This window comes from Melospiza georgiana, chromosome 7, assembly GCF_028018845.1.
Source record: "Melospiza georgiana isolate bMelGeo1 chromosome 7, bMelGeo1.pri, whole genome shotgun sequence".
Lineage (NCBI taxonomy): Eukaryota > Metazoa > Chordata > Aves > Passeriformes > Passerellidae > Melospiza > Melospiza georgiana.
Window position 1 is genome coordinate 22,708,902 of NC_080436.1, and position 18,827 is coordinate 22,727,728.

Here is an 18,827-nt window from a genome sequence, read left to right on the forward strand (position 1 = left end):
GGTACATGTGCATTTATGTTTCTGTATTTATAACAGAGTAGCCAATGTTCAGTGTGCTGCATGAACTTTACACAAAACTTTCTACCTACATAAGAATTCAAATGCAGAGAATAACTAGGTGAACAATTTTCAATTAATGTGCCTATAATATACTCCAGTCTCTTTGCAGCCTCTTAAATCAAGTTTGAAGTTTTTTTTCCAAGATCAGAGAATTTTTATTTTCTACCTCTCTATATAAATCAGGTAGGTATCAGCTCAGTTGAAGACAACAGCATCACATTTAGTTTATGCCAGTTTAATTACATTTAAAATCAAAATCAAACATGAATCTTCTTAGCTAAGATATCATTTACTGCCATATCAAAGCATTTGTACTCCAGGATTTCCCCTTTAAAGAAAAACATTAAGCAGCTGAAGCTGACAAATACCTTTGTGTTTACAAATTTTAATCTTCAGCTACAGTTTTCCAATAAAATTAACTGTGAATTCCTTTAAATACGAGCATCTGTTCTCTTCAATGAATTATTGATCTTTAACGACAGCAAGACTATACCAATTAGCATACTTTCACTACAAAGTAATAGCTGATTTAGCTTCTGAAAAAATTAGCTGTCAGTCTTATCACAACAAACTGCCAGCAGATCCTGTGCATAACATTCAGATTCTGTCTTTACAAGTAAAGTAGGTGTCTTTTTAACCAAATTAACTCAGTTTAACATAAAACCTCTTCTTAGATGCCTAGAAAAATGGAAATCCTTTCCTGCAAGCATTAAAAAAACTATTAGGTTTCAAATCCAAAAAATCAATACCATTTTCTTTAGTGGGAAAAAAGGGAATACTGAGGGACACCTAAACAGACATTTGGCCCTGATAAGCAACACTGAATAGGGGACACTGAGGAGCACCTAAACAGATATTTAGCTCTGATATGCAATTGGCCGGAAGACTTCAAATTTATTTTCTTTTTGGTCTGCAGAAATAAATTTGGAATTGAGCACCAACACTTCATCTTTCAACCAGCCTGAGTGCTGACATACAGAACTATAGTGCCACAACTAGACTTAATAAACATTTTTTAAATTTAGATGCAAGGTGCAGCACTGTGCCATCCCCCAAACACCATCAGAACAGCTAGTCAGAAAAATGGGCAGTATTAACAAGTCAATCATAATGCCTTGCAAAATCTACTGTGAAAATAGGAGAGTATGACCAACAAAAACCCCAATAGCTCTACAACAGGCACAGAATGAAGTGACTCTTAATATGACAGACAGACAATGTTTCTAAAGTAAAACACAAACTGCGCTGCTACAAAAACTGATTGATTAGCTTTAAGTAAGCTGCTGCTTCCCCCACACTCCACAAGGGCTGCACACACAAGCCTCCCCAGCAGTGGGATCTGTGCAATCTCCAAACCTAACCCTGCCAATTTCCTCGGATTTCTGTGTAACATCAGACAGTCCTCGTGAAACTTGCCCCAATTTGCACATCAAGAATTGAGTAAAGTCGTTTACATAATAAATGCATTTTAAATCTATGAAATTCACTTCTGCAGAGTGCTGAGGACATTCTCCTGCGCAGGTGGGGGCGTTAGGTTGCCTGGGCAAAGGCCCAATCTACAGAGAGCCCAGCTGGTGGCCCTGACAGAGGAAGGCAGCAGCAGCCCTGCCCACCCTTTGCCAGGACCCTTCCTTCAAGTCGAGCCTCCTGGCCCTGGCCCCTGCTGGAGCTGTGCTCCCACCGCCCTGCTGGGACCCGGCCGGGCACCCCCTGAGCGTGTCCCGAGGGATCCCCGAGCTGCCTCCCCAGCCGGCCCCGGCCCAGCCCACAGCCGGCCCCGGCCCCGCACGGCTGGGCTGCCCCGGCTTCCCTCTCACCTGCTCCGTCCAAGCCACCTGCTGCCCTGGCTGCTCCCTGGCAGAGCACCTGGACCCGACTGGCCCTTTCCCGAGCCAGCACCTGCTCAATCTCAGCAATGCTTTCCAGCTCCAAAGGGCCATTATTGGACTAATTAACCACATATACACAGAGATGGAGAAATGGAAACAATCCAGGTTTGTACCCAGTCCCTGCTGTGACTCAAGGAATTACTTTTTGTACTTGTATTTGTTTGGCTATTTCTCCTTTTTTTACACTTCCCTATACTTGATACTCCATACAACACACAATTATCTTTTTTTCTCCTGAGCTATTACTTTGGAAAAAAGGAAAGCTCCACCAGAAAGCAGATTCCTGCAACAACTTCCTTTGGTTTTTTTCCCCCTGATTATGTGTATTGCTACCAAAATATTTACTTCTGTTTTCTCTGACTCTACAAAGAATGAAGTTTCTTTTGGAAATCCCTGTATGAAACAGTTCAACAGGATCACCTCCCTCCTAAAAAAACCTTCAGGCTGTGGTACTGGACAGCACCTCCTTCACCATCTTAGTTTCTCCTGAAATGCAAATCTTTCAAAGTAGGAGAGAAGGTAAGCAATGGCTGAGGGCAAAATGATCTTGTAGATGTACAAATCTCAAAGAACTCTGATTAATGGTAACTAATATCTCTTGATCTCCACTTCATACACCACACAGGCACACTCAGCCCCTGGATCCCAGCAGCTATACTCTGGTTACACAACTTTATGATAGCTTATCACACAGTCCTTCACTGAAACCAATTACTGGAGATCTCTCCTGTCAAGGGTGAGAGCAGCTCTAACATCCTTCATGAAGGCACAGCTTGATGTTTAGAGATAATGCTCCAGGCAGAGTTTTGAGACAGTCACCAGTCTGTTCACCAGGCTCCTGACTGCAGGCTCCAGCATTTGCCTAAGACAAGCAGTGGTTACCATCCAGCTCAGCAGCAGAAGAACTATCACCTGACCTGTTGTAAGAGGTCAGGTCTTCCACAGCAAAATCCTCCTCTGAAAGATTGCTCCTTGGATGTTGAAACAGATTTCTCACACATGTCTAGAAATCAGACCCCTATTCACAATTCTGTTAGCAGGGTCCCAGAAGGCATGTCATGTTCCACACGTTGGATCTACTGGATCTCCTGAATGCAGACAGGCATTGTAACACCTTGTTTCTCAGCATTCCACATGCCTGTGCAATGACACTGGAAGCAGAAGGAACCTGGCTTGTAAGGTAGCAACAAGACTGCATGAATTTCACAGCCAATGCCAATTCCATGAGGCAACTCAGGATATCTGCTGTTGTTACAAAACGTGCCACCATGTTCCCCAAGCAAAATAAACATCATTAGAGGGAAAAAAAGAAAGTGATGAATGAACTACGTATGACTTACTGGTGTCTACTCAGCTACCTAGAAAAATCCTGCATAGTCAAAAAACTGTGGTTTTTTTTCAAACCCACTGATGTTTGATTATGAAACCCAGGGCAAGGTTTCCCCAATTTGAGTTGCTGGCATTGACATGAAGTTATGTATGATTTATGACTGAAAGCAAATGGAAAATTGATGTTTCTTTCTCACAAATGGTAGAAAAATGCCATTATCGAGTCTTAAGAAATACCGGCAGAATCCCAATATTCTGAGGTTTAAGTAGTTGGAAGCTATCAAACAGGATACGTGTGATACAGTTTCCGTGAGTCTTTGGAAAAAAATAAAAACAACTCCACAGTTAAATAGCAAAGTAAAAATGCAGAATCCATATAACAAGCTATACTGGCTTCAACGCCCATTGACTGCATTCAATGAAGCCTGAAGACAGGTCAGGTTGGAAAAGGTGGTGGATAATTACGGGCAATGCACAGTGTCAATACATCACCCTATATTCTGAAAATCAAAACTGCTTCAGGAAAGAACAGGATTCATTAAGGACAGCATTCATACATTCTTCAACAGAACCTAGAAGACTGTACTGTGTCTGAAGGAGTTGAACTGTGCTCCAGTTCAGAATGGAAAGAAACCAAGCCCTTTCTCATCAGGCACATCATACTGGTCAGTGGATCTTGGCACTTGAATATATTCCTCCTGTTACAGAAGGAGGAATAAACTATCAAGGAGCTGTAAAAACTACACTGAGATGCTGGGCTTGCAGGTGAGGATGCAGATTGAGCTCTGGGTGGGAGGCCAGAGAGAGACAAGAGGCCGTGAACTGCCAACTTTGGGATGACAAAAGGCACAAAGATGGGTGATGCTGGCCAGGTGAATGGACACTGAGAGACACAGGAGGAACTTTTTATTAAGAAAGGAGATGAAGTTAGGTGACACCAGGAAGGTGGATGGACACAGGGAGGGCAGCAAGAGCTGAAGACCCCTGGAGGAGACTCGAGACTTTTCCACACTGGGACTGTGAAGGCACAAAGCCTTTGCTGGGGGTCCCTGCTCAGAGGCACCAGCTCCAGCTGCTTCTGTGTTACTGTGCCAGGAATAACCGGCTTCATCATGGGCATGTGAAGCTCTGCTGTGGGCAAGCCGGGGTGGACCTGGTGAGGAGACTCGGTCTGGCTGTGTGAGGGGCTGTGCTGGGCGTCCAGCGGGGCCTGCCCCGTCACTGGGGCCGCCTGCCATGAAGGGCTCTGCTCCCAGCTTGGGAGTGCAGCTGCCAGAGCCTCGGGAATGGGCACACTGGGAAGTTTCATCAGTGGGGCAAGCGGGGAAGGGCTGCACTGCCTACTGCACTGCTAAAGGCCAAAGACACCTGCCCCAGCTTTAACACAAACAGTACTGCAGCACCCGTTAGAAATAAGATTTTCTTTACTCCTTGATAAACAAAACCAAGGAAAACCAAAACAAACGTTCCTTTCTTCTTAAAATATGTGTAACGAGCTTGTGTGAAATCAAGTAAAATTAAAAACAAAACCAACCAACCAAAAAAAAACCCTAAGAAAACCTACACCACAGAAACCTCCATGAAAATAGTGCCAGGTGAGAACAAATCTCAGGCAAAACTGAAAAACATATTCAAGGCAGACTAATTTAAACCTCTTAGAATGCAAGTTACATAAATTTCAAGTTTCTCAGACTCCCACCCACTTACCAACATTCAGTCTATACTCCTTCAATCAGCTCAAAAGTATAGTCATCTGCCTTCAGTCAAAGCAAAAGTCGTATAACAAATGACACAAAAAGAGACAAAAGGTAAGCAAGGAACTTTTGCACCAGAGTATAAATGGATTTCCATCAACTCATCTGTGACTATCTTATAAAGCAGCTTTCTACCATGGAAATTATTTCCAATTTTGTTAATTTGCAAACCAACTAAGTCAGGTAAGCGCTTCCTAAAACCCAGATTTGACTTCTCATAACTAAACAACAATACAAAAGCCTAAAACATCAGACTTCAAAAACAAGCTCCTCTTGAACCATAATCTACACTTCATGATTGAAAGGCAAAATGAAACAAACCTGAAAAAGTTTAACAACTCAGTTTTTATTAGTGATAAATAAAAATCCTTGGCCTTTAGCCATATCTGCTCCAGTGACGGTGGCAGAGCACAGTAAGGGAAAGGAGGAGGTACTACCTTTTGAAAGGAACACAGACAGACTGACAGCTGGGTCAGGGAGGAACACTGCTTTTCACTGCTATGACACAGGCACCTTATGAGATTTTACTTAGTCAACACAGCTGAGTACCTGAAAGATTTATGACGGGTCTTTTTCTGCTTATTTGCAAGCAAGAGTTTCTTCTTTTATTTATATTCCTCCTCCTCTACTAATGCACTGACTTGATGAAGCCTTTAAGGTTAATAAAACATACAGAAACATAAATGCATGAAGCCAAATATTATGAGCTTAAGCAGCTATACCACAATTAGTTTAGAATCAAACAGGAGAGGTGGAAAAACATTAAGAACAGGGATAATATCTAAATACATTTCCTCCAAACATTTGATGCTTACCCCAACTGTGGGCATCTCTCAATTTTTTCAAGAGTAAAATAAAAAAACAACAAGATTTAGATAAATTTTGCCCTGAGCATTATCATCCTGGTTTCAACCACATGCACAGTGTCCTAATCCTCCTAATTTGGTTTTTCCTAGCAAGTTTCAGCTCTCTCTCCCCTGCCCAGCTTCATTAATGAGTCTACAGCTACCCTATCTTCAGCTTCACCTATTGCTCATATTCATATTCATTCATATTGGTCACTAAAAGCAGCCCTTAGCATTTTACTTTTATTGGGGATTGTGGGGCTGCCCACAGTCAGCTCACACAGATGACCAGAGAGGTCACAAGGCTACACCAATATCTAAAATCACATTTTTGCTGTATTAGATATTGGATTTTGTGCCGTATGCTGCATGTATCCATGTGCCAACCAGTGATCAAAAGAGGTATCAAATGGTGGATCAGGTCCTCAAGTACATCATACAGACAAACCAGGTTTTTTTTCATAACCATTTCTGGTGTAAAAAATTAACAGTGCTTTACATTTCTACCAACAAAAGTACTTCATTTTTAAATACACTTACAAAAAATTTAATTCCAGAAGGCACTGAAGGAGCTCCTCCTTTACCCCATGTATATTTTTAGGAAAGGCCATGCCCTGTTGCTGTTGATAGTACTCAGTGTTTTTCCCCAGTACTGCTGATGCACAGCTCACCAAAACAGACAAGGAAAGAGCATCCAAGGAAATCATGTCCAGTTCATAAGGACATGTGAGTGACCAGTACTACCAGCCTTTCAATACAACCACTTCCTTGGGGCCATTCTCATGCCTGTTTGTTTGTAATAACAAAGAAAAATCACCATTGTACAGGAAACAAACATAAGAAGTTATGCATCACATAAAGACTAAAGATCTTTAATCACAAAAGATGATGAGTAGGGCATTAAGTTAAGCTATTGAATTAGTAGTAAGCAAATTTAAAGCTTGTAAATGGCAGAGCTGTTAAAAAAAAAGGAGGGGAAAATTATATGAAAGATCAGTTGCTTTTTCAGAAATTCAGAGTGTGCCTAATTTGTCTCCTTGTAAAATGAAAGGTCATTATTTAACTTTTTACTCCATCACAGCTAAGACAGAATTCAAAATGTACATAATTCTGCTGATAAATTAAAATGCCCTCACTCCCCAAGTAACAGGAACTTCAGCTGCACCAAAGAAAGCAGTGTTCTGCAAAAATCGACCTGTGTCTTCACATACAGATCTGCAAAAGCATTCTAGAATAGAACACTCACTTGGCAGGGAACAAGAGTCTAGCTCCTATTTCCAAATCAATCTTGTGAACAAGAAAGCCAAATGATCCCTACACACAAGTGAGTGGCCCAGCATTAGAGTGTTATGCCCCATTTCATCCAATATCAGCCAAGAGAAATGGCAGCCCTTGCTTAGCACTATCCTCCCAACATTATTTTATAGCTTGTTCATTACCTTATATCTCTGGAAGATTCAGGTGTCAATTTCAACACTTCCAGCCAAGAAAAAACAGTATCCAAGTCTCTCATTTTCTTAGGAACAGCTCCCAGCTACAATAAACCAGTATGTGGCTATCACTGGTAGAAGAGAAAATCCAATCACATTAAGAGTTCACCCATAGAAAAGAGACCAGTGCTTTGGATTTCCATTGCACACAGCTGACTGTACTCTAAAGCTCAGAATTCCTACAGTGCTGGGATGCCCATTTCAGCAGGGTGGAAGCCCCAGTGAAATGCTGGATGACACAAGTTCTACTGGCTATGTTAAAAACAGGGTAAGCATTACTTTAAAGGTTGTAGCTGCAGAGAGACATCAAATGGATTTCCTGACTTGCAAATGCCTTTTTAATCACCTTCAGTGCAGCAGCAGCCTGCAAGAAAATGCTTAGCAGAATCACAAACTTTGAAGGAGCCATACCAACAGAAGGTCAGGGTTGGCAGTGAAAAACAGGATAGTCAAAAGCAACAACCAGGAGCTAATTTAAACAGTTTTCTCAAGACATGTCAAACAAGGAAAGACAAAAAACATTGTCACTGGGCAGAGAGAGCTCTTTTCAGACAGATCAGCTTCTGGAAGAATCCCAAAGTTGTCATCAAAACCAAAAAGCCTCACTTCTTACACAAACTGTTAAGCCTTAGGCTAGGAAGGATTTTCAAAGCAGTGACAGAGTCTGCTTTATTTTGCATCATTGTGAATACAGGATTTTTGGTGAAGTTAATGAGTGATAGAAGCTGGAGAACAGGCTTCCTTCAGTGTTCAGACACAAAATCAGAAAGTCATATGCAATGAGAAGTCATTTAAGCTCTCCTTTATTTAGAACAAGTGTTCATATTCAGCGTGTCTCTAAGGGAGAGGTGCAGACAATGGTCTCCACAGTCTTTCTACTGTATCCCTTACAGATCTCTTACAAACTCAATCAAAAATTGTCTGAAAAATCTGTCCAGTCAGGTAGCTGTGTCCCATGATGAGAGATGCAGTGTTTAATGTAACTGGAGGGACTCTGGGGCAGAAGAAATCAGCCCTTGATGATCAGATGGTTCTTGTCTCACAGGTAGGTGGTATGATGAAACAAAGATGGCATCAAAGATAGCACAGCTATCAAATACAGCTTTTACAGCTACATCAAATTGGGAAAATACTGAAGGTTGGCCATCAGACAATCCCTTCAGTATCTCTGCTACCTATTGAATATGCAGAAAGACAGTGTACAGCACAGGTCAAAACCTTGTCTTTGTAACCAAGCCAACTGCTCTTATCTATTAGCACAACCATTGGCACCTCCCTGAGGGTAACCTGGAACAGTTCTACAAAAGCCCTCACCCGTAAATAGATTAAGTATAAAAGGGTAAAGGGTATCATCCACTCAATGTTATGGATTACAACATAATAGGAAAAGTTCCATATAAGCTGGAAGGCACAGGAAAGCCATTTCAAATATTTTCATATATCACATGAATGACTCTTTTTGCTATTTTCACCTACTAATGTACAGTTCTCACCAAGCACTTTCACAGGCAACACAAAAAATATCCATTTTGGAACAATTTAAACTTTTAGATGAATGCTGATCACTCTACAGAGATTGAAAAGATGGGTTCCTGAACAATTTATTACTAAAACTAAATTAAATATTAATTTAAATCTGTTTTAAAAGTGGATTTTCAATCAATTTTTTTGTCCACCTTTTTTTAAAAATCTAATAGTGAGATGCAAGCAATTCAAGATATTCTAATAAACACTATATTTCTCTCTAGGGATACAATATGATTAGAGAACAGAAAACCAGGCAATTTTAGCTATATTCACGGGGCTTTCCTCCTCTCTGATTGACATTTACAGACTTGATCTTTAATAGTTTTGATAACAACTGAATGTATGAATTTTACAGATAATATATCACTATAAAAACTACAATTTTTCTACATCTTAATAGGAATTTTACTCACACCCAGGATCAGCAACAGTATGAGTAGAGTGTTTCATCAGTAATATATCAGATGCTGACAAGAAATCCTGATAGTGATCAGTTCAGGAGGTACTCTAAGTCTTTAAATTTTCTTCATTAAGCACAAAACATGGTCGTAATTTTATTTTAATATCAGCATTTTTATCAGACTGTTTCTAAAAACAAGACTAAACTGTTCCTAACAAAAAAGAAGTAATTACTTTTCTTCATTAGTTATCCTTAAATGTAACTCACACTGCATTCTGCAAACAAAAGTGTGGATTTTCTGTAAAATCCCTCTTCATAAGGGAGGTACCACGATCAAAGAACTCGGCAAGAGCATCATTTGGCTGCAATCACGCACTGACACCTAGCGAATGCTCGCAGCTAAGGAATCCTGCGCTCACCTCCTCCCTGCCCTGCACCACAAGTGTTACCAGCACACTCCTCCTCACAAGGTGCTTCAAACACAGTGTGTCCCCAGTTCCGACAGGGGGGACACCAGGACGCGCGTTATTCCGAGCATGAAGAGGCACACAGAGCATGTGGCCAGCCAAAAGCCTGTATGTCCCTGTAAACGAGTCCCTACGTTGTTCTGTTTTTCACGCATAATGGCAGCCTAGTGACAAGCGCTCAGCACGGCAGCGGGAACGGGCAGACAGACAAGCTCCTCCAGACGAGATGGATTCTGCAACCCCCCAAATCCACTCAGGGAGTCAGCTGGCTCCACACACAGCACAATTGTTTTCTTTCCATTATGCAGCAGATGGTGCTGGAGATGATCTGAAAAGCCCTTAAACGTGAACGGCACATGCAGAGAAACAGTGGAGACTGCAACCAGAGGATTTATAGCCGAGAACAATCTGGGGTCAGTGATTATGTCATCACATTGTCACTCCTAATGTGTCTCAGCAGAGATGCAGAAGCTAGCTGTTCAATCCATTCATCGGGCTCCATGCAGAATCACCAGCCTCACATCCTCACCACAAACAACAGAGTTCCTGACATTCTTACTCCACTGCTCTTATTCTTTAATTGCATTCAAGGGTTCCCTTTTCCCAAACTTTTTGCATTTCTTCAGCCTAAAATCCAAGGTAGCAATTATCTCTTCTCTTGAATTCTTAGGGAGCGCTGGACAAATTATTCAGTGAAAAACTGCACTGCCCAGTATTACAAGCCAAGCCAGAAAACAAATTCCAAAATAAGCCTTCAATCTCTTTCTTACAAGTGAGTTGAGGTTGTGTTGGAAGGCAGGGGAGGAGGGGCAATGCAATACACTGCCAGATGCTATCCATCTCCCTAAATCTTTTCAGACCCATGTTCCAAATTCCAGTTTTCACAGCATGAGTTTCTTGAATTTCCAAACAGAATGTTCCAGAATCACATAAAGCATTATGAATTGTATACCTCTGCAGCCTGTAAGCATTTTTCCAATATTAGCTCTGAATTGACTTTAATGGAAGTTAGTTGGAAGAAAAAAACAAAATCAGTAATTCCAGAACTTCTAGCTTCACTTGAAAAAAAAATATGTGTATCCAGGGTATTCATGCTCGGCTCTGGGTGCTAGGCTCAATTTCTCTCATGTATATGCAAGTTATTTTGTTACAGCTATAACCTACACAGGTGATAGCAGTAGTGAAAAGTCCTTAACAAATGGATATTTGGATGAAGTTATCACTAAATAGTAGGTTGCTCTTTCCTGTATGACCCTTTTCCAGAAGAACTGCTTGTCTTTGAATGAGCAGCTCCAGTTGCAGAGGTCACAGTGGTCCTTTTTCCTTTTCATGATTCCATAATAATCCACATTTGTGTGTGGTGATAGTGGCAGGGGGAAAGAGAGTTCTCCCAGCCCAAACCATGAAGACCAGCAGGCCACTGGCAACTACCTTTACTTTCCAAATTTGTTTTTAATGCATCTCTAAATTACCACATATTATGAGGATAAATTTCTTAGATGTACTATTCAGAGGCTTTTACAACATTAAATCATCTACTTTACCTGAGTTGATTATTTCAGCAACTTTGTAATTCCCATTTCCTTTTTACCAGTTACAAAACAAAACAACCCATACTAAACTTGGGGTTATGGCAGGGACTTGACAAATCTGAATAACTGGCTTCTTATTTTGGAATGAGTGCTCAGAAGGAAAAACAACAACACAGACAAACTATCTAACTTTGAAAAAATGACCCAAGCAGAGTCACTCTATCAAGGCTTATCTTATAGCTATTTGGTTCAGGATACACCCCAAACACCCCATGTCACTTTTGCCCATCTGAGATGGTGAGGGACAGACACTGAAAAACACACAAAATTACTGCCACCGTTAACAAATTTTAGTTTGTGAATTGGGTGCAGTATTTTGAGATCCTTAATTTAAAAAGTACAGTGTAAGTCTCTTAAAGAAGTAAATATTTTACGAATATTTTATCTTGGAAACAAGTTCAAGCCAAAGTAAACATTAGCAGAAGCAGCGCAAATTCTAAGCAACTAAACCCTCAATAGTTTTTATGAGCATATACAAGGTTCACAAATATATAAACATACAAATTTTTAGGTATACAGATTGCTCTCCTGCTTGTTGAGACTGTATCTGGAAGACAACATGTTTTTCTATGCTATCACCACAGTAAGGCTTGACAATTTTTTCATAATTTCTTACACCATGTTAAAAATTAGAACAGGTATTCTTGTCAAATAAGAATTCACATTTAGGTGTAAACATATGGGCGATTGGGGAGGAACCGCAGAGTGCCTGATCAGCTTTCAATGATCAAAATTTCTTTTGTAATAAAGAATATTTATACTCCCTCAAAGCAGTATCCTGCTTGGCAGCTCAAAAATCCTTGTTGCCATGGGAACTGCAAAAGAAGCCAGTTGTGACATAGCAAGCCTATAACAGAAACAAGTCTACTGTGAAATGACCAACAGTTCAGGGTTTTGTATAAAAAATGCTTGAGTATTTTCAACCTGAAAACAAAATGCTGCCTCAAATTTTTCTTCCAAATCCTCCTTCCACAAATATATTGCAAATTTTCACTAAAATACAGACACTGCTTATATAAAATGAGGTAATTTTGTATTTCATATCTACTACATCCAGCACAAAAATACCTACTTCCATATGTGTCCTTTGCAGATATATTTGGTACAAAGTGTACATTAGTGATTTACTTTACTGTACTTTATGTAGAGAGACAAACAGATCTCAGAAACAGAAGAGACAAAAGACTAAAGCAAACACAAAAAAATACTGCATAAGAAACTATATAAAGGAAGACTTCTAATGCAATTATATAAACCAATATTTCAAGGGTATACATGCAATTTGCCCTTTGTATCTGTTCTCACCAGGTAAGAAAAATCAGTGCTTGATTACTAAAACAGAACATCATGCCTTTTGAGAAGGCTGTTGGCACTTCAAAGCAAAGTGAAAAAGCAGTGTCAAACCCTGAGTCATGCAGTTCCCACTTGAACACAAACAGTTTGCAGAAGTGTGAATAAAAAAACCCAACAGGCTGATCAAAGGATCCATGTAATAACATGGAACTCATACTGTCAAACATAACCCTTTCAGTACCCCATTATAATCTTACTGACACACTAGACCTATTTCCTGCCAAATATGTGTATGATAAAAACGTCCTGAGAACACCACATGATAAGGACTGCACTGAAATTATGTGACCTTTAGGTCACATATGCTGATTTGTGACACATCAATGAAGTTGGGGAGAACCCTGAAGAAAACAGTTTTGCAAAACAGTTACCTGCAAAACTGCTTTTACATGCCAAAGCAGTCTCGGATATGTTTAGAATACCTTTTAACATTGTAACTACTTAAGCATCACATTATGACTAATTAAAAAAGAATCCTAGGGAACTAGGTACAAGTCTTATCTGCAGACTGCCTCATGGCTCCAGATTGCTTTGCAGAACCATTAATTAGGAAATACATTCTTTTTTATCTGTTCTAACAACACTTGCTTATCAGACAGCACATTACACAGAATGTATTATCACTGAAACCAATTAGTTTGGATTACCTTCACTTCACCCCCCTCCCTGGAGGGCAGATAAGAGCAGCTATCTCCATTTTGGCCATGCCCACTCTCCTTTTTGACCTAGCCTGCACACCCTGGCACAGAACTGTGCAGGTCTTGCCAAATGCTTGGACTAACCATCAAGTAACTGAGGCTATTCAGAGTAATGGAAGGCATTCCCAATGGAGAGGGCACTGCCTGGGAAATGGGAAATGCAACAGGCTTCACTTTTTTACCTGTCAAAGCCATAGAGCAAACAGGATGAAGGAGAGGGAGAGCAGTGATACCTACATCTTTATTAATGTCTGCAAAAGTATTTAAACTGGACTCAAGAAGTCAAGCAATCTACAACAAAGTGAACCAGTTCAGTGAGAAAACCTCAAAAAGATAAAATTTTACTTTCAGAATAGTGTGGCATTATTCATTTGACAAGTTTTTAGAATCAGCAAAAATATATGCTTCCTTAAATGGGTTGTGGGATAAGAGAGTAATACATTACAATGATGCGTACTAGAAACAGCAAAAAATAAAAATATTAAATCTTCTAGATTATTTTACATGCATGTATCAGTCCTTCACTAAACACTGCATCTATTTGATGAATCCTTTTTCCAGTGACACAAATGTTCTATTTTTTTCAGATTCATACACACCTTAGGCAGATGTGTTCACTGCCAGAGATACCTGTGAGAGATGGAGAGATGATGCCCAGAGACCTCTGGAGTGCAGGTGTGAGGGGCAGGGGCAGCTCAGGCCTTGCCCTGGAGCCTGCTGCACCCCAGCCCTGCTGTGCTGCCAGCTCCCAGCACAGGGGAAGCAATGCCCCACACCCCACTCTGGGGCTCCTAACCCAGCTCCTGAGTGGCCAAATGACCACAAGGCCCACCTGGGAGAAGGGCCCAGGAAGGCCAAGGCGTATTTAAGGCCAAACACAAAGCAATCAGATGTCTTGACCCTACTTCCTCTTGGAATTTTTATCTCAGTACCACAGGAGTCGGTACTGATATGTGTCCTTTTCTGAATCTTTTCTGCCTTCCTTTCTTCTTGTAATTCCTTCTTCTTGGAATTTTTAAGAACTTAAAACTGAATTGGTTTACAGTTTGCTAAGTTGAATGGGCCAAGTTATGCTTTGAGAAATGCTTTATGTTGATTGAATGCTGCATTAAACCCTTTTCAAAGCTTCTTTGATTTTCTAAAGTTGCCAATGAAGTTCTTTTTGTTGTTTTGATCTCTTGACAATACCTTGTCTATATTTCTCTGGTGGGTCTAACGTAGAGTACATGAACAACTGTAAGACCTTTCCAATGGCTCATCAATTGAGTTGCCTGGGGCCTTTACAGCACTCAAACCTTCTTATTCTCTGACTCAACATTTCTCTAAATTAGTGTGCTGGGCGTGGCTTGGAGAGAGTTAAATTTCTTCATAGCAGCTGGTATGGTGCTGTGTTTTGGATTTGTGCTGGACACAGCGTTGGTAATTCCAGGATGATTTTGTCATGGCTGAGCAGTGCTCACACACAGTCAGAGCCCTTCCTGCCCCTCACACAGCCCCACAGGGACACCCCACACCATAGGGTACTGTGCTCAGCATACAAACCTGGGGAAGAAGGAGGAAGGGGAGGTGTTTGCAGTGACAGTGTTTGTTCCCAAGTCCCGTTACGTGTGGTACAGCCCTGTGGCTGAGCACCGGCCTGCCCATGGGAGCTGCTGGATGGATGCCTTGTTTGGCTTTGTTTGTGTGCACAGCTTTCCCTTTACCCACTGAGCTGCCTTTACCTCAACCCACAAGTTTCCTCACTTTTACCCTTCTGACTGTCTCCCCCATCCTGCTGCTGGAGTGAGTGAACAGCTGTGCAGCATTTAGCTGCCAGCTGGGGTTAAACCAAAACCATCAGTCACCATCAACCACCTGTAGGAGATTCCCCCATAGAAAGTAAAGCAACCCCCAGCTCAGCCCCATTCCCCCCCTTCACTGTGAGCAAACAGACTGATGTAGTGCATCCGTGCACTACAGACCACTACATCTGTCTGTGGTTAAAGCAAGCTGTGCTACCAGTGTGACAAGTGCCAAACAAGGCTGTCTGCCGATCTGCAGCGTCTCTACAAGGCCATTTGTTTCCAAAATACAACAATTTACAATAGTGAATGTGTGTTGTAACACACATTATAACCTCCTGCAGTTGCTTATTGCTTATTCCCTCCACAGCCATTGCAATGCAATCACAGAGGCAGGAAATAATTTTAAATTGTCATTAGAACAACCTCACAAAGACAAAAATCTAAACACTAGACACAAGACCTATCACAAAGATAAATTCATAGCAAGGTAACAGTGCATGCTGCAAACACTTTTTTGACTATTACACAAGTAAGGGTCCCCACAGAGTGAAGAAACCAGTCTACATTCAGGTGCTTTAGATTCCATATATACTACCTAACTCAAAATACAACCAGATTTCCCAAGGTTCAACCAAAATTCTACCACATATTGCAGAAAGCTCTCTTTATTTCATAGTAAAAGCTAAGTACACCTAAAAAGCTTTATGAAGTGTAAGAACACTTTAAAATAAAGCATGCTTAGTCACAAACTATCCACATTTTCTCATTTTGTTGCACTTAACTGCATTGTCTAAAACAAATTATGATGACAATTTTAGTGACTAGTGAGGGATGTTGTTGAGTTAACCTGAACTACTCTTCAAATAATAAACATGAAAATAACATCTTGAAACAATAGCCACAGATAAGACCAGACATAGAAAAAGGGCAGACCTTTCCTTGTAGTCAATATTTAAAACCTCTATTTTAGAGATTTCTTTGGCCTGCCTTGTTCTGACAAGACTAGAAAGCACATAAGTTGTGATTCTGGAATCACCCTAAGGTATGTCACTCCAGCACCTATGTCCCTGGGTGTTTATTTACGTGGCCACTTCTCAGGGTAAATATACTGAAATTTACAAATCCCTTAGAGCTTTGTTTTTTCTACAGACACTATGCAAAAATCCATTCTCCAGTTTGCCCACTGATAAAGCAAGGGTGAGTAATGTGGATGAGAAGTCTTTTGCGGCAGACTTGCCCCAGCAATCTTTCCCCAGTAAAACATCCTCGTTCAGAACACTGCAATACATGGTGGGTATAGTTACCCGTTAAGTGTGAATGAACATGGGAAACTGAGCATGTTTTGCAGCCTGCAGCGAGCTGTTCATTATTTAGCTCTACTAGCCTCTCACAACTGTTTGTTTTCCTTTCTACTGAGAGCAGAAGATGTTTTAGACAAAGAACGAACTGGAGGTATATCATCGCTCCCGAGTTTGCTGTGCTGAGTGGATATAGAACACAGTTTCTCACACAGGACAAGCACAGTCTTGCAGCACCACAGATCTATCCAGAACCACAGACTACACAGAAATCAATCCGCTGAGACATTTCCCATTTATTCCGCTGTGCCGGGGCCAGGGGGGCCAGCGCAGCCCGGTCCGTGCGCTCCGTGCAGCGAGGCCAGGCCCGGCCCGGCACCCCCGGCCCAGCGAGCCCGGCGGGGCAGACACACACACTCACACACAGACACACAGACACACACACACTCACAAACACACCCCGAGGGGCTCCGGGCCGAGGGCCGCGGCTGGGAATGGACGTGCTGAGCCAGCGGCAGCGCCGAGGGACGGCCAGAACCCCCGGAGCCCTAACCCAAGGTAGCCGCAGGCCACCTCACCTCACCTCGCATCCCTTTCCGCGTCAGGTGTGCCAACCGCCAGGACAGACAGGCGCTCTTACAGGCGGGGATCCAGATCGCCTCCGCTCTGGGGACAGCCGCTGTCTCTGGGTGACTCCCAAGCGCCGATGCCAGCGGGGTTTGCTCTCCTCTCTCCTCGCCCGGATCTCCCAGCCCCTGCGCTGGCAGCGGCCGCGCCGCGCTCCGCCGCCGCCTGAGCCTGGCGGACGCGCACTGCGCCTGCGGGCCCTCACCTGAGCCGCCGGGCTCCCAGCGCCGCCGGGCGCCTCCCGGGCTCGCCAGCCGGGCCCGCGCCCGCTCCGGCAGCCGCCGCCGCCAGGGACGCCGGGCCCCCGCCCTCCATCGCCGGCAGAGAGCGCGGCCAGCGGCGCTGCCCCGGCTCCGGGGCGGGGTGACCCCAGCGGCTCCCGCTCCGCCCTCCCCGGGGCGCTGCTCGGGCCCGGGCGCTGCCGAGCCGGGCGGGGCCGGGGCAGCTCCGAGCGGGATGCTGCGGGACACGCGTGGGTATCGCCCGTGTCCCATGGGTCTGTCACAGGTGTTTCCAGTACTGCTGCAGAGCTGTTGACTAAACAAACAACCAAGGGAGGGGTACCCAAGCACAACCACAGCTGCTTGTTGTTCTGCTTGTTGTTTCAGGCATTTAATAATTTCTTACTTTGTGCTCGTCTTCTGGTAAGCTCAAACCCCTCTCAGACACATACTGATTATTTTCTGTCTAAGTCAGACAAATTTATTATTTATGTACCTGCTATTTTTTCAATACCTTTCCCTCCCCAAAACCAACCAAACCAACGTGAAACTTGTCCTTTAATTACACATTTTGGATTTTGGATATTTTGGATTTTGGGTTCTCTCATCTCTCCCTATCTTACACCCTGCCTTGACAATTGTTTTTTACAGCTGATGTGAAAAATCTAACTCAAACAGTGCAGCCTGAGTGCTCACTACTTGAGAGTAGCAATACTCATTTCTAGGGTGGACAACCTCAACAGACCATCGGCGGTTGAAAACTGTGGAGAGAAGGGACAAAAGGCATGCACCGTCCGACTGCTCCATTTGTGCTTCTCCTGGGGTGCACACCCGGAGCTCGCAGTTACACATCACTCACATTCCTGGGTACATCTGGTCTTCCCAATATTCTTCAGAGGATCTGATGTAGAGTGCATATCTGCACATCTATGATGATTATTAGAGTTTGTGCTTTTAATTTGTTCAGTGTAACCTTCATGAATTAAGAAAAGTTAAGCATTAAGAAAAGTTCTTAGAAACAGCACTCAAATATGATTGCTACCTAAAAATTTGGCTCTCATGTGTTATCATAAAATAATAAATTCTACTTAGAAAATAATGAGATAAATATTTTTTTCTTTATAACAAAGCTAATTCTCCACTTCAAATGTAGAATATAATTGAAATGATACATACATTGCAGCCTTGGTAGCTAGAGACTTTATTTAATATCTGGCTTTTCAGGTGTCTCAGAACACCTGATATGAAAAAGGGATTGAAGCATCATGAGCTCTTAGATGTTATCCTGGGATCCTGAATAGGATTAATAACCTCAAGAGTTTAAGTTCAAATGGTGTTTAAGATCTTTCAGAAAGTATACAGCTTCAATTTTTTTTACTTTTCACAAACCTATTTCTAACATTTTATATATATTTATATTTTACTTTCATAGCACCTCTTGATATTCAATAGTTTATAGTGGGAAAATAAAAAATGCAGACAAAACCATTAAA

At 42.1% G+C, this 18,827-nt stretch overlaps 1 protein-coding gene across 1 annotated transcript in view; it reads right to left on the reverse strand.

Moving 5' to 3' along the window:
• The window catches only part of CSRNP3 (cysteine and serine rich nuclear protein 3), a 97,025-nt gene extending 79,742 nt beyond the window's left edge, over positions 1-17,283 (reverse strand). The window contains exon 1 of the mRNA XM_058027554.1: positions 17,070-17,283. The gene's annotated coding sequence lies outside the window, so the exon portion shown is untranslated. The remainder of the gene's footprint in view (positions 1-17,069) is intronic.
• Positions 17,284-18,827: the final 1,544 nt, after the last annotated feature.